Source organism: Cetorhinus maximus, chromosome 13 (assembly GCF_964194155.1).
Source record: "Cetorhinus maximus chromosome 13, sCetMax3.hap1.1, whole genome shotgun sequence".
NCBI lineage: Eukaryota > Metazoa > Chordata > Chondrichthyes > Lamniformes > Cetorhinidae > Cetorhinus > Cetorhinus maximus.
The window spans coordinates 35,499,646-35,515,535 of record NC_135891.1 but is presented as its reverse complement, the minus strand read 5'-3'; the positions used below and the strand labels follow the sequence as shown (position 1 = coordinate 35,515,535).

The following is a 15,890-nucleotide window of genomic DNA, read 5'->3' as shown; positions in this document are numbered from 1 at the left end:
ATGGTATTAGCCATACCTACTATAACACCATACAATGTTCCCAAGGGAGTATATAGGGTAGAAAATATTGGAGTAATGAGACAGGGTTACCACATGATGTACCATCATATCCACCCATATGTTGGGAGGGCCAGAGAAGTGATGCTTGGGACATCCCTGGAGGGGTGTAGCATGGGGGAAATCAACCATTGAGTGTCCACACCCTATCTATACAACAGAGGAGGCTCTGTGTGGGTTCAACGCAATGGTAAAGTATATTGTGGAGGCGGTTTCAGCTGTCACGAGCCCAACCTGATTGGCTTACAAAAGCGAAGAGCGATGTTGTGTCACCACTTCCCAAACCTCATTCTGGCATGGAATCATGGAATGCCCACTGTTGAACAGAACTGCTTGTTTTATCCCAGAATTCGAGCTAGTGGACATACATAAGAGAGAGACAATGCTTTCAAACGCCACAGAAGACCGAAGGGAAAACCTAGAGCAATGCCTTAATCAATTCTCCTTTCCCATTCCTCCTCTGACAGAACATTTCACAGAGTTCAGGCAAGGCTAGAACAGGGTGTATAAAACCTATTATATCCTCCAGAGGAGCAGGCAGGTACAGCAGGATAGCAAGGAAATCCAAGTCACAACTTGGCAGGAGGACTTGTAGGACTGGGGACTTATCCATCCCTGGATCAGAATATTCTCCCATGTTTTGGTAGTGGCCCAAATGGTGGTGCTGACATACATGATATTCAGTCTCACCTGCACCTTCCGGTGAAGGACGAAAAACAAGGAGATGAGGAGGTTAATGGAAAAGGCCTTAAAGGGAAAAGAGGAAGAGGAGTGGGAAATGTGGAAATTATTGTAAGCACATTTGGAGTCTAGAGTGACTAATATGTACTTAAAGGGTGGACAGCTGTGGGCAACCTCAGCATTTCGAATATAATAAAAGGGTCATTACATTGTGGAGGCTTTTATGGATACAGGGAAAAGCTAAGCTTACAATTACCATTTAACATTATTTATAAAGCTAATATAGGCTAACTTCTGCAAATGTGTTAACAGTGAATCTTTATGCTGTGTTCATGGTTTTGTGCTAATATTAGGAAGATGATTGGTTAAAGGCCAGGCAACAAATGGTTAAAGGCCAGGCAACAATTGTTTTTTTGCCCCCAGTTTGTAACCTTCTAGATTACAAATATTGTGTTAAGTTAAAGGTAATGCCTTAATGTAATGCGACTGATGCTTGCTGTTTGTTTAGTATATCATTTAATAAGTAGAAATTTGGCAGTTTGTAATCACCCTTAAGTAATGGTTGCTTGGTGGAACCAGGGACAAGTGGGGGAGGTGCTGACGCAAGCAGATCTAGGAGGAGATTAGCCAAACTTGCTTTCATGACCTGTGTAAATATTGTAATGTCATGAGATAAATATCCTTGTAAATACAAAATGTACAGAAAAGTGAAAGGGGAAGGAATGTAGTAATTGTAGCTTTGATAAACGTAGGACTGTAGCTTTAAGAATAAACATGATTTGTGTAAACCAGTGAGTTAGCTGTGCAGGGAACCTCTAGGAGAGAGTTCTTCTAGGGAGGGTTGCCGGGGGTGAATGTGAGCCAATCGTGGACCTTCGCTATCAGAGAAAGGAGCCAATCATGGACCTTCGCTATCAGAGAAAGGAGCCAATCATGGATCTTCGCTATCAGATAAAGGAGCCAATCATGGACCTTCGCTATCAGAGAAAGGAGCCAGTCAGAAAGTGTGTACGTGGCAGGGCAGGAAGCAGAAGCATATTTAAGCACGGTGTTTGTTAAGCTCAAGGCCATCGCTGCAGCCAGACAAGATGAGCTACCTGAACAGAGAACGGACAAGGATAGACTGATCACCCAATCCTGTCTGTTTCTCAGGGAAACCAAGCAACTAAAGCATGTGGTGAGTAATCACTGGTATAAGCATTATTGAGCTGCCTGTAACAGAAATCAAATAATAAAGTGCAGTTGTTTTGGGCGAAGTCTCGAGTTTTGGGTCATTGATATCCAGAGTAAGCCTCTGAACCCAGGTGGTAGGAATAACTTACAGTTCCCTTCCCGGCACGTCCTGTGTCATAAAGTTGATTTTCCAGGCAACTTTTCTTAAACTTTGAACTTTATTTACAAGATAGCAGCAGCAGCTACATGTGTGCATCTCACTCTATAACTAAAGAAGAACTCTCTCCTAGAGGTTCCCTGTGCTGCTAACCCATTGGTTTACACAGATCATGTTTATTCTTAAAGCTACAGTCCTACGTTTATCAAAACTATAATTACTACATTCCTCCCCCTTTCACTTTTCTGTACATTTTGTATTTACAAGGATATTTATCTCATGACATTACAATATTTACACAGGTCATGAAATTGCAAATTCAGTCTTTCAGGTGGTTTCCCGATTCGTGTAGAACATCCTAACTCCATGACTTCCGATTCTTTTGCAGGAACCACACTTTCTGGAACCGCATTAACATCAGGTACCTCATTAGGCACAGGTAGTTCAGTGTCGTCCACTCCGACTGAGACATTGGGCATGTCTATTCTTAGTTGAGCAACTTCAACAGGAACCACAGGTTCAGCAATGGTTACAGGTGGAACATCATTTTGTTGGGGTATCTCCCTTCTTCTTAAATGATCCACATGCTTATGGGTGATCCAGCCCTCCACTTCCACATGGTACGATAATGGTCCAGTAACAGAGCTTACTTCACCAGGTAACCACTTCAGTCCTCCACCAAAATTCCTTACATATACTGTTTCTCCAACAGTAAATTGTCACTCACGACTATGCAAATTGAGTAATTTTTTTGGTTCCCTGACTTTTCTCCACCTTTCCCTCCAAATTGGAATGTATCAGGCTTAGTCTAGTTCAAAGACAGCACCTCATCAGTAATTCTGCATCCTCTTCCTATGTGTCATCTTCTTTCGACCACAGAATTTAGTCTTGGCCTTTTTTTTAACTTCACGTCGGCCAGACTTCTCTCAGGTGAAACCTCAACTTGTCTTAGTTCAGTAGTTGAGCTACCCATGACTTCATTACCTACTCGCATGTTGGAAAGTTCTACGACTTACCCTTTCAAGGCCTCTTTAGCTTCATTCAGCTGATTCTTCAGCTCTTCTGTCTCCTTCTTGTATCTGTTGGCTTCCTCCTGGAACCTTGAATATTGCTATGTCTTCTCTGCCAACTGGTTCTTCAGTTTGTTCAGAGGGACGTTAAATTCTTCCTGTTTCTCTTCGTAATTTTCCAAAGGTACAAACTTTGACCTGAGGGTTCCTTGTAGTGTGTGAAGGTCTTTCAACAGGATTTCCTTTTCTTTGCAAAACTCACTCACTTCACCTTGAATTCTGTCATTCAGCAGAGTCTCCTTGAGTTTCTTCTGCTGTTCTTCCATGTCGTTATTTAAGGCAGTTTTCAATTCTTCAGATTGCTGAATCGTTACACATTCCTTTTTCATCCAATTGCAGCCCTTGGACTCTCTCTTCCCTTTCTGAAGTACCTTGCCTTGTTCCTTTTTCAACTCAGGAACTCTTCCTGCTTCCTTTTGAAATCTCACTGGCCAATCAAGGTTAATTTCCCTCAACCAATTTTGACGTAGAAAGCTTGGTCCTTCACCTTCTAATACCATCACTAGTAGTTATGCTGTTTGGTGTCTATAATAAACAGGTACTCTGGTGATTACTTTTACCTGGATTTTTTTGCCTGTGTATATTTTCAACTTGGCAGAGGTTAGTTCCAAATTTAATTGTTGAGCACCTTTATTTAAATATCTGAAAGTGTGTTCTCCTACTAGTGGTAGAAGTACCAGTGTCTACTTCCGTTTTTAAGGATTTACCATTCACTTGCAGTGTGACAGTAATTGGCTCTGTCTTCCCAACTTTCATGTTGAATAAGGAATAAATGTCACAATTGGTTGTTTCTGGCTCTTCCACACTATATACTTCATTGGACGTCATTTGTTGCCTGGGAGCCTGTTTTAATCTTGCTTTGCAATGTTTCAACATGAGCCCACTTTTGGGACAAAAATAACCCTCCACCTTTTTAAATTGCCAATCGTTGGGAGTACGATTGTTTCCACGTTGATAAAAATGAGTTTTCAAATTTGCTGCTAAGCTGTTTCCTCTAACTTTTCAGTTACCGGGAGCTGTTGCCCACTTTGCGGCAGAGTCCTGGCTTTTCACGCCACTTTCAGCTGACTGTTCCCCCTAACTAGGAAAACAGCGCCATTTTGCGCCCCTTGAATTGCTTGTGAATCCCTTGCAGCGCTTTCCATCACAAGCATTATTTCTAACACTTTCTTAAAATCAAGATCCATTTCAGCCAGCAACCTTTGCTGAACAGCATCCTCCTGCATGCCACGGACCAAATGATCCCCGAGAATGCCATTCAGGGTTTCACCGAAATCACAATATTCTTTAATTGTTTTAATTTCGCCACATAGGTACCAATGTTCTCCCCCGGGGCTCTATTCTGTGAATTGAACCTGAACCTCTGCATTGTGACTGAGGGCTTGGGTTGAAAATGTCCCTTAATGAGGTCTACTAATTCATTGAAGGTCTTCAAATCAGGGGCACTGGGGGCCATCAGGCTTTGAATTAAATTGTAGGTCTTGCTCCCACAAATACTCCGGAGAATTCCTCTCTTTTCCTCCCCTGTGATTTTGTTGGCTTGAAGGTAGAACGCAAGATGCTCTATATACTGAGACCAGTCGTCTATGGCTGGCTCAAAGGGATTGATTCTGCCAAACTGTGGCATCTCGGATGAGTAAATTGTCCTTTCTTTTTAATTATCTCAGATACTCACAATCGCAGGGCGAGAGACAGCACCAGATCTGATTTATCCTCGTCACCAGTTTGTTATAGAGTTGATTTTCCAGGCTGCTTTTCTTGGTGGAAACATTGAACTTTATTCACAAGACAGCAGCAACAGCGACATGTGCATCTCACTCTATAACTAAAGAAGAATTCTCTCCTAGAAGTTCCCCACGCTGCTAACTCATTGGTTTACAAATATCATGTGATCTTACACCACGGGATTATTCTTAAAGCTACAGTCCTATGATTATCAAAACTATAATTATTTCATCCTGCCTCACTAATAATGCATCCACAGGAAGCACACCGGATCACTGGCAAGTTGACTTGGACTTGCACACCACGCTGTGACCCCAGCACTTCCTCACTCCGGGAGTGATATTTAAAGTGCACACCAGAGCACAGCCTGCTTCATGACTTCAGACCAGGACTACTTCAGGTGGCAAATGGCCCTGAAAGCAAAGAAGGTAGCAGCCCCCAAATTTAGTAATGCCTCTCTGGGGCGCCTGCTGGATGCAGTGGAAGGCCACCACGATGTCCTCTACCCCGGATTTGGACACAGGAGGTCTACCAGAGCCACCAATTCAGCCTGGGAGGCGGTAGCAGCAGTCAGCGCTAGAGCACAGAGATCAGCCATCCAGTGCAGGAAGAGGATGAACAATCTCATCCGTTCCGCCAGGGTAAGTCAACCATCTCATTACTCTCAACTCTCACACTCGCAAATCCATCATTCATCCACATGGATCTCACACCTCAAGGGACAACACCACTAACTCTCACACACACCCTCACATCTCCTTAAGGCTCATATCTTCTGGAGCTCATGTCCTCATCCCGTCCATAGCTCTGCTCACCAAACATTCCACACAGTGCCATGCGCCCTGCTCACACTCTCTCCGTCTATTTTCATGCTGGAGAAGCTGGCTCATGACAGGAAAAGGTTCCAGACTTGGGTGGAGTGGCCCATATTAGGCCCCTCACTCAATTTGAGGAGTGTGCCATCGCACTGACTGGTGAGGACGTAGACCGTGCCTGCGGCGACTGTGAGTTCGACAGCAAACACTCACCTGAGGATCCTGCACCACATCAGCCCTCTCTCAACACAACTGTGAGTGCTTTCTCTCCTGCTTTTGACTCTGCTGCCATGCACTAATTATCTCTACTTTTGTTCACAGGGAGGTCTGCCAAGGGACCGACACCCTCAGCCAGCCAGTCCCTCAGCTCCATCCACGTACTCACCTCCAGCCAAGAGGACACCTTCCCCATTGAAGAGCTGGAATAAGCAGCTTGGAAGACCCATCACAGCGCTTACCCACACCCTCCACCAGCGCAGAGACCTACACCTCGGTGAGACCTAGATCTAGAGCAGGCTCGGGTTCTCAATCTGGTGGTCACTGCCTGGACACGTATCTGCAGCAGGAGGAGGCAGGTTCAGCCGAGCTCCCCGGCACTCGGAGGACTGCTGGGGAAGAGGCACCTGTGAGGTTCGAGTCAGATGATCAGCCTCTGCATTTGGCCTTCCAACTCATCCTGGAGAGTCAGCAGAACGTGGGGGAGCATCACGCAGAGCTGCTGGAAGCCCTCAATAGAGTGGCTCGTGAGTCGATGGAGTGCGTCCGCCTGCTCTCTGACTGGTTCCCACAAGTGCATGCATGGAAGTCTCCATGGGAAGGATGGCAGGCGTCATGGAGGTCCTGGTCCAACAGAATGCGGAGATGTGTGCAGACCTGCACTCCATCACGGTAGCCATGGCTGAGTTCCTGCACTGGCAACACGAAAGGGAAACAGGGCACCTCAGAGTCCCTCCAGGTGCTCCTTCCCCTCGAGGAGTCAGACCGGGGCCCTTGTGACCCCAAGGGAGAAAAAGCGACAGCTGGACACCCCTGGGTCATTCATTCAGGAATTTCAGAGGCTGTCTGCTCCCTCCGAGTCCCCTTTGCCTGTGACTCCCTCAATCTCATTCTCTGTCACTGCAGAGGGACCAGCTGGCCAACAGGAGGTCAACCAAAGCAATCCAGGACCTTCAAGGTTGGTGGGGGTTGAGGGAAGATACCATCCCCTCTCCAAACTCCCTCCTCCCCACGGACACCTCCTCCCCTCCGACCTCCCTCCTCCCCCCAGACACCTCCTCCCCTCCGACCTCCCTCCTCCCCTCCTATCACCCTTCTCCCATCCGACCCTCCTCCCCCCACCGCCGACCGCCCTCCTCCTGCCGGACACCTCCTCCCCTCCAACCTCCCTCTGGACACCTTCTCCCCTCCGACCTCACCCTGGACACCTTCCTCCCCCCTACACTTACCAGCCCACACTGCATTCACTTTCTGCAATCTCCCCTGTTACACCCTCAAACCCCTGTACTCCTTTCTTCCCCCTCCCAACCTCACCCCAGCTGACACCTTTGTCCACCTCCATCATCTACCCCCTCCCGACTTCAACCCCATTCACCTTCATCCACCCACTCCCAACCTCGCCCCCCAGTGCACTGCCATCTTCCACTCACACCTAGACCTTCCTCTCCCCCCATTGCCAATCATCCGTAGCCAATTGCAGGTTATGGCACTGGCCAAGACCGTGATCTTCCGAAGCATCAACAGAACCTCCCACCTTCCGAGAGCTGCTTCACGGTGGAGCCAAGTCCATGAGGATCCACCCAGCATGCAATGCACGTGTTCCTCTAGGGCCTGATATCTGTAGGGTTCCAGCATCATCTTTTCCTTGGATGTCCACGATCTGAGCAAGGCCCTAACGGTAAGACCCGACTTCTCCACTTCACACTTGTCCAGACGTGTTCTGGGCTGACATGTTTTTCCGCCAGCGTAATGGTAAACTGGGTGTGGGGTTATGATTCCGGTCGTGCCTTACTTTGCGTACCATTACTGGGATGCAAATCGGGTTCGCGCCGGCCTCCTGCAGGATTGGTGTTCCACCATGACGGATGATCCCACTGTGCTTTCATGCTGGCATGAAACCGATTTCTGGCCTTCATGCCGAATTGTCCCCAACACACCCGCCACCAACGGGATCAGACAATTCCGCCCTATGTAGTGAGTTGTTTTGATTTGGAATACATTACTAGAAAGGGGAAGGGAAACAGATTTAATAGTAACTTTCAAAAGGGAATTTTGAATAAGTACTTGAAGGGGAATATTTTCCAGGGCTACAAGGTAAGTGCAGGGGAGTGGAACTAATTGTCTAGCTCTTTCAAATAGTTGGCACAGGCACAATGGGCCGAATGGCTCCTTCCATGATGTATAATTCTATGAAAATCAAGAATACACAAAGGATTGTCGAAAGCCTGTTAATCACAGCAAAAGGTGGCAGAGGTGTAAGCTGCCATTAACAAATATCTGAAAAGCAAGAGTGGAATTTGTTCCCTAAATAATAAGTTACTGACTAGTGAAAAACAGGATGTGGTCAAAATAATTAACCCTACAAGTGAGGGGGAGATTTACCTGAGTATTGTATATTCTGCTGTTTATCATAATGACACCACTATATAAGGTTATCAACCATGGGTTATATGATATCGATGTCAAGGACATATTATGAAGCGTATAAAATATTTACAACATCCCTTATAAGTATTAGCAGTGCTTCATAAAGTTTTGGATGCTAAAATTGGCACAGTGCCGTAACCTGCAATTAAAAATCCCCTGCTCAAATGTTGTAACAGTCTAAAGTCTCAAACAGGCAGACAAATATTACTTTCTTGGTGGCCGAGTTGTACTATTAGTGATCTGCAGACACTTCTTGGGTGGAAACGTTAAGTTTATTTACAATATACTCAGCAGCAATTACATGTGTTTTCAACTCCAACTCTATCTCTACACTGACTGCTGAGGTAGCCCGCGCTGCTCTCCTATTGGTTACGACAGTTCATATGGTCTTCCCTAGCAAGTATTATTCTTAAAGGTACATTACACACTAAATAAAACTATAATTACTACACTTCTTATCTATACAAATGAATTATCCACATTTTCTAACAGGCCTGAAGATATAAACTGTTGCTTCAATGAGCGTTGTAGTGCAAAAAGAGCATCAAAATTTGGAGGAAAATTTCAGGTTGGCTTATTTTAGACAAGACAACACACTGATAATTAATTTAGTTAGTATTTTAATCATTGTGACAGCAATTTATTCCATGTATATTTAACTGTGAAACCATGCGAGCTTATTACATTTACAGAAAGCATATTCATTGCTAGACAAATTACTCCAAGATAAGTTGTAAGTGTTGATCAAAAACAAACATTAGCAAAGGCAGAAAAGTCCCTGCGCAATCTACTTGTTTCTCAAATAGAATTTAGTGACATTGCCTAAACTATACAGCGTGAGCCAAATGCCTCCCAGGTATAATATTTTTAGTCTCATTGTACTAAAAGAGAACATTTACAGAGTGTACTGAGACAAGGAAAACACTAACTTTATTAAAAAACAACTTATTGTGACTCCATCTTGCCATGAGGTACTACAAGAGAGAGTAAGATCATGAGACATTGCATCACATCCTGTGTCCCTTTAGCATATCACACAGTTAGAATTAACTGCTTATACTACATCTCCCCCCAAATCTCTGTTTCTCTCCATTATTCTACATTTCCACCAAGTCTTTGACTTTCATTTCTTTTTTATAAGGCAACTGTTGTGACAATTTCAAAAGTCTGCCTGAATGGGTCCTCCGCTCCTTTGGAGGAGATTGGGGATTTAAATGTTGCGGGTGATCTCTCAGGCTTTGCTGAGCGGTAGGTGTTCTAATAGATGAATCAGATTCACCGATACGGCAGTCATCTGGATTGGTAGATTAATGCAGCATCTCTGGTCTGTTCAATATGGTAGATACTGCTCCTACTGTGTAGCTTCTGTAAACCAGTGCTCATCTGTAAACCATTATCTGTTTTGATGAAGTAGGACTGTGGATGTGGTTTCCGTTCAACCACTTGTCCATAGCAAGTTTGGTCTCAGATCCAAATTAGCTCTCCTGGTTGGAGGTCTGCTAGGTTGCATGCTTTGTGACGTTTGTCTTAGTTCCACATCAGGCTGGAACAATACTTATCCTCTTTCTCTCTCACTTTGTCCAAGTCATCAGCTTTATTCGCGGCACAAGTGTGTGTGGGAGAGTAGGGAGTTGAGTTCTCAGTCATCTTCCCATTCGGAGTTCACATGGTGCTAAACCATTTTGGAGTGGAGTTGAATGATAGACAAATAGTGAGAAGTGCAAGTTGGATGTCATCGTTCTTCTTCAGCGGTGCTTTCACAGTACGCACTCCTCTTTCATATTCACTGTTAACTTGAGAGTACCTTGGTGAGTTGGTAGAATGGACAATTCTATATGATGTTGTGAACTGTTTAAAATATTCATTGGTAAACTCTTTAAAATATTCGTTGTGGTCCATTGCCTGAGATTAAGACACCTGGGATTCCACATGTTGCAAATACCTCCTGAGTAATCACTGCTTCAGGAGTGTGACCCTGCAATTGCTGGAGTAGTCATTCCACTGGAGTAGTAGTCTACTATGCTCAAGAATATCTTACCTCCGTGTTTAAAGAGGCCTACCCCAAGACGTTCCCATGGTCTTGATGGAATGGAAGATGACATCAACAGTCCTTTTGTCTCCTGACAGTGAATAGCACTAGTAATACAGTTTGATATAATCTCTTCTGATGCTTTTGAGGGACTGGTCACCAAACAGAATATCTTGCTCTGGATCAACATTTTGTAATGCCCAAATGTCCTTGGTGCAATTGTTGTAGTATATCAAGTCTCGGAATGACCAATCTCTTGCCATAGATGAGTAAACAATCAACTACATTGAGGTGTCCTCTCTGTTCATAGTACTGTCTGTGAATAGGATTGTGTGGCACATACTCTGGCCATCCTTTGACACAGTACTCTAACCAGAGCACATTCTTCTTCAGATTTCTATGCATCTCTGATTTCAGTCAGTCATGAGTTGTTGCTGGTAGCGTTATGGTTGTTTTCAATGCAAAGGTTTCTACTTCTTTAACAAGGGCTACATCACTTTGTTCAGGTCTTTCCACTGGGTTACAGGGCAAAGCATCTGCTGTAGTCTGCTCTTTTCCTGGAACATACTCTGTCTTTCCAATGGAGTATAACATAGGGAAGTGTGAAGCTATTCACTTTGGTCATGAGAATAGAAAAACAGAATAAAAAGATGTGAAACTTGCAAGTGCTGATGTTCAAAGGGACTTGGGCGTGCTCGCACAAGGAGTACAGAAAGTTAGCATGCAGATGCAGCAAGCAATTAGGGAGGCAAATAGCATGTTGGCCATTATTGCAAAGGGTTTGGAATATAAAAATAAAAAAGTCTTACTGCAATTATACATGGTTTTGGTGAGACCACATCTGGAATACTGTGTGCAGTTTTGGTTTCCACATTTAAGAAAGGATATACTAGCATTGGAGGCGGTGCAGTGAAGGTTCATTAGTTTGGTCCCCGGGATGAGGGGGTTGCCCTATGATGGGAGGCTGTGTAAATTGGGCTTATATTCTATGGAGTTTAGAAGAATGAGAGGCAATCTCATTGAAACCTACAAGATTCTGAGGGGGTTGATAGGGTAGAGACTTAGAGATTGCTTCCACTGGCTGGGGAGCTTATAACACAGGGACACAGTCTCAGAATAAGGGGCTGATCATTTAGGAATGAGATGTGGATAGATTAGTTCACTCAAAGGGTTGTGAATCTTTGGAATCTCTACCCCAGAGGGTTGTGGATGCTCCATCATTGAATGTATTTAAGGCTGGAATAGACAGATTTTTGATCTCCCAGGGAATTAAGGAATATGGGCAGGAAAATGGAGTTGAAGCTCAAGATCAGCCATGATCACACTGAATGGTAGAGCAGGCTCAATGGGCCATATGGTCCACTCCTGCTCCTACTTCTTCTGTTCTTGTGTTCAAACCTTCATCCTCAGCCTGAATCATCTTACTCATGGAAGCATTTTTGCTAACTCCTTAGAATTTAAGAGTGTCAGCAAGTTTTGGGAGTCTGACTCCATCTTGAAGTAGAGACCAGGAACATAATCTGCAAAATTTTCACAAGCCCATGTAGTAGCTAATACTTCCTTCTCTATTACTGTACAGGTCTATTCGGTCTCTGTCAGTGAACGGGATGAGCCGTAAACTGGTCTATGCTTTCCATTCATCTGCATCTGAAAGAGTGCAGCATCCAATCATGTAAAAGATATATCTACAGCAATGATAGTGGATATCTCTGGGTCATAGAGAGCTAAAATATCAGGTGATATCAGCATCTGTTTGATTTTCTCAAAAGGCTTCTGTTGTGCTTCATCCTAGCACCATGTATTGCCCTCTCATAACAGTTGACGTAGTGGCTCATTGACAACAGCTAAGATGAGCCAAAACTTGCCGACAAAATTTGCCATCCCCATGAACCTCTGGATCCCAGTCATGTACCAGAGAGCTGGAAACTCCTTGATTGCTCTTGTCCTCTGTGGATCAACTCTGACTCCATTTGCATCCACAATGTGCCCAAGGAACTTGACAGTCAACTGCGAGAATTTGCAATTGTTGTTGATTCTAAGTCCTACTTCCTATAGGTATTGCAGCACAACTCGACTGTCATGTTCTGTCCAAGTGGATCCATGGATCAGGACATCATCCATGTGACATATGATTCCATCCAGTCCTTCTAGAATACTTGACATTGTCCTTTGGAAGATTTCCAGTGCTGATGTGATGTTGAAGTGTAACCTGTTGAAAGGAAACCTTCCAAACGGTGTAATGAAGGTTGTGAGCAACTTAGACTCTTCATCAACAGGTAGTTGCCAAAAACCACTACTTCCTTCTAGCTTCATGAAGATTGAGCTCTTTTTTAATTTTGCTAAGCTCTCGTCCACAGACGACGTAGGATGAACTTCATGTTCAACTGCTTTGTTCAGCTGGGTAAGATCTACACACATTTTGATAGATCCGTTGCATTTTGGGGTTGGGGTTGGGCACTGGGACCATTCCCGAGCACCAACTTGTTGGTTCTGTCACAGGTGAAATACCCCTTGCTTCAACATAGAGTCAATTTTCTCTTTACCTTTAGCAAGAGTGGATGAAGAACTTTTCTGGGTATAAACAGATGCACTGGCTTTGTTTCAGGGTGTAAAGTGATGTGATATGCTGTCTTCAGCTTTCCTAGTCCTGTGAATAACTGCAGAAATTCAGCACTGAAGTTTTTACACTGATCTTCTCAGCTTTCCAGTTCCACTACTCTGCAAATCAGATGTAAGTCAGTACAGGCTTTCCTGCTTAAGAGTGTACAACTCTGGTTCAGTATTACATATAAGGTTTCAGTAATTTTTCTCTCCCTATATTGAAGGGCTGCATTCAGTTCTCCTACGACCTTGAGTTCTGTACCCCCTGGCCCGTGAAGTTTTTTGCATGATGACTGGAGAGAACTTTTCTCCAACCATGGTTCAGCATCAGAAAAAACAAAACTGCTGCACCTGTGTCTAACTTAAAACGTGTCTTGTTTCCTGTACTTGGATATCAACACTCCAGTAGCTTCTGCTTGGTTCCTGGATCTCCCCAAGGAGAGGCATCTCAATATCATTGATATCTTTTCCCTCATGGATCTTGCAACCTTTTGAAGGCTTTTCTTGTTGTTTATTCTGTATAAGCTTCTTGCTGCAGCACATAGCCTGGTAGTGACCCATCTTTCTGCAAAAATGGCACTTGACCACTTTGACGGGACAATTTTCATGCCTGTGTTTTTTCCCACCACAATGACCTTAGTTAGCTGGGGCAGTTGATGGACATTCTTCCTGCCCCCCCTGCTTTTTTTTACAGCCACCTCTCTGCTTTTAAATTTAACATACTCAACTGAGTCAGCTATTTTTGGGATATAGTTCTTCCTGTCGGCCCGAATCACTGACTGCTTCCTGACCGCAGCTTGTCTGCTCAGTTGAATTGCCTTTGTTCAGGTTGAGTCATCTCTCGACTGCAAGTGGTCAGACACTGCTTCATCCAAGACTCCGACAACAATTCTGTCCCGGATTAGTTCATCTTTTAAGCTGCCATATTCATTGTTCTCTGCAAGTCTATTTAGGTCACTGATAAATGTATCAATACTTTCCCTTGTTGTTGGGTACACCTGTTAAATTTGGCCTGCTCGACATCAGTATTCTTTCATAGATTCATGTAGGCATCAAGTGTTTTTATTACTTTATCGTACATAGTTTTTTCTTCGTTAATCCCTTGCCTGACTAGAATACCACCTGCACAGCTACCCATCACGTGTTATAATGTACTGATCTGCTTACAGTTTTTTTACTCGCTGCCACCATATAACATTCTTGGCCTCGTGCTAATATAAAATATTTATAGAGTCTGCTGAGTAAGGAAAATACGAACTGTGTTAAGAAACAACTTGCTGCGGCTTCATCTTGCCACAAGGTTCTACAAGTGAGACCAAGATCATGAGACATTGCATCACTTCCTGTGATGATGTATGCTTTTTCTCATTAGCATATCACACAGTTAGAATTAACCTCTTATACTACAAGAGTTGCTGAAAGGAGAGCAACATAATCTGCAAAATTGCTTATGAAATCACCACTGAAGAGTTTTAGAGAAATAATTTGCCCTTGTATGGGAGGAAATTCTGCACTTAAATACCATTTATATTGTTTGTGATTCATGGTCTTTCTCACATTGTGTAAGAAATATGGTAACTGGCTAAATATATTTAATTGAACTTTGGTTTTCCTTTCTTCATTGTTTTTATAAAGTTTCATTTTTGAAAACAGTAATTTTCATAAGTCAAAAGTATGTAAGGAAATTTTACAACGTGGTGGCAATAAAATGTTCAAAAAATGCCAGACATTCCAAACTGTAAAACAAAACCGCAGCACCAGTAATAAACCAGCTGAATGGGCTATATCAATATTTATTGCTTCAAATCTGCTGTTGAGGTTTTTTTTTAATCTAAGTCCTAATCGTGCCCCTACCAAACAATGTGAATTAATAGTTCCATAGCTTTGTGTGTCATAAAGTATATCTATTACTCTCTTGGTTCTTACATCTTTTGCACGCAGCCAATAAAGTGTCATAGTTCAATATCCCTAAACAAATATAAAAATGTGCTGCCAAGAAGTATCAGGCCAGTTCCTGCCCTGGGGACAGAACAGATATCATAGAATTATAGAATCATGGAATGTTACAGCACAGAAGAAGACCATTGGGCTCATCGTGTCCCTGCTGACTCTCCTAAGGAGCAATTCAATTACTGCCACTCCCCTGCCCTCTCCCCACATTTATGCACGTTCTTCCTTTTCAGATATTTAGAAAGTTTATCAAATGTTTAGCTATGTTAACATTCCAGATGCAGACCTTTCATTAGGTTGACCTATTGAGTCATTCCAGCATTTTCTGTTTTTGGTTCAGATTTTCAGTCCTCGCCTTTTCTTTTGCTTTTTTATTCTTTTCATGGGATGTGGGCATCACTGGTAAGGCCAGCATTTGTTGCCCATCCTAAGTTCCATTGAACTAAGGAGCCATTTCAGAGAATCAACCACATTGCTTGGGTCTCAAGGCACATATAGGCCAGACCAGGTAAGGACGGCCGATTTCCTTCCCTAAAGGGTAATAGTGAACCAGATGCATTTTTGAAACAATTGATGATAGTTATCATGGTCACTATTACAAAGGCTAGCATTTTATTCTAGATTTTTAAATTGAATTTAAATTCCACCAGCTGCTACTGATGGGGTTTGAATCCATGTCCTCAGAGCATTAGCTTGGGCTTCTCGGGTACTCATCTGGTGACACGACCACTATGCTGCCATCTCCCCTAATTACATATGCCCCATTTGTTTATCGTTTTACTAATGTATAAATACAGCTAAACATACATTTTATTTGTTAGATATTAAAAATGGTGAGTGGACTCCAAAATACCAGAGGTACTGCCTGTAAGGCAACATCATGAACATAATAATATGTGGCTAATTGATTAAAGAGGCAGCACCTAACATTACATGACAGCTCCCTTACTCATCCCTTGTAAATCTCAATTTGTTCCCTTCAGAGAAAG

At 43.4% G+C, this 15,890-nt stretch overlaps 1 long non-coding RNA gene across 1 annotated transcript; it reads left to right on the top strand.

Moving 5' to 3' along the window:
* The first annotated feature begins 1,816 nt into the window (after nt 1-1,816).
* LOC144689175 (uncharacterized) lies at nt 1,817-13,326 on the top strand. Its single transcript, XR_013578585.1, has 2 exons — nt 1,817-1,915; nt 11,930-13,326. It is a non-coding gene; the product is annotated as an uncharacterized LOC144689175 (long non-coding RNA).
* The last annotated feature ends 2,564 nt before the right edge of the window (nt 13,327-15,890 follow it).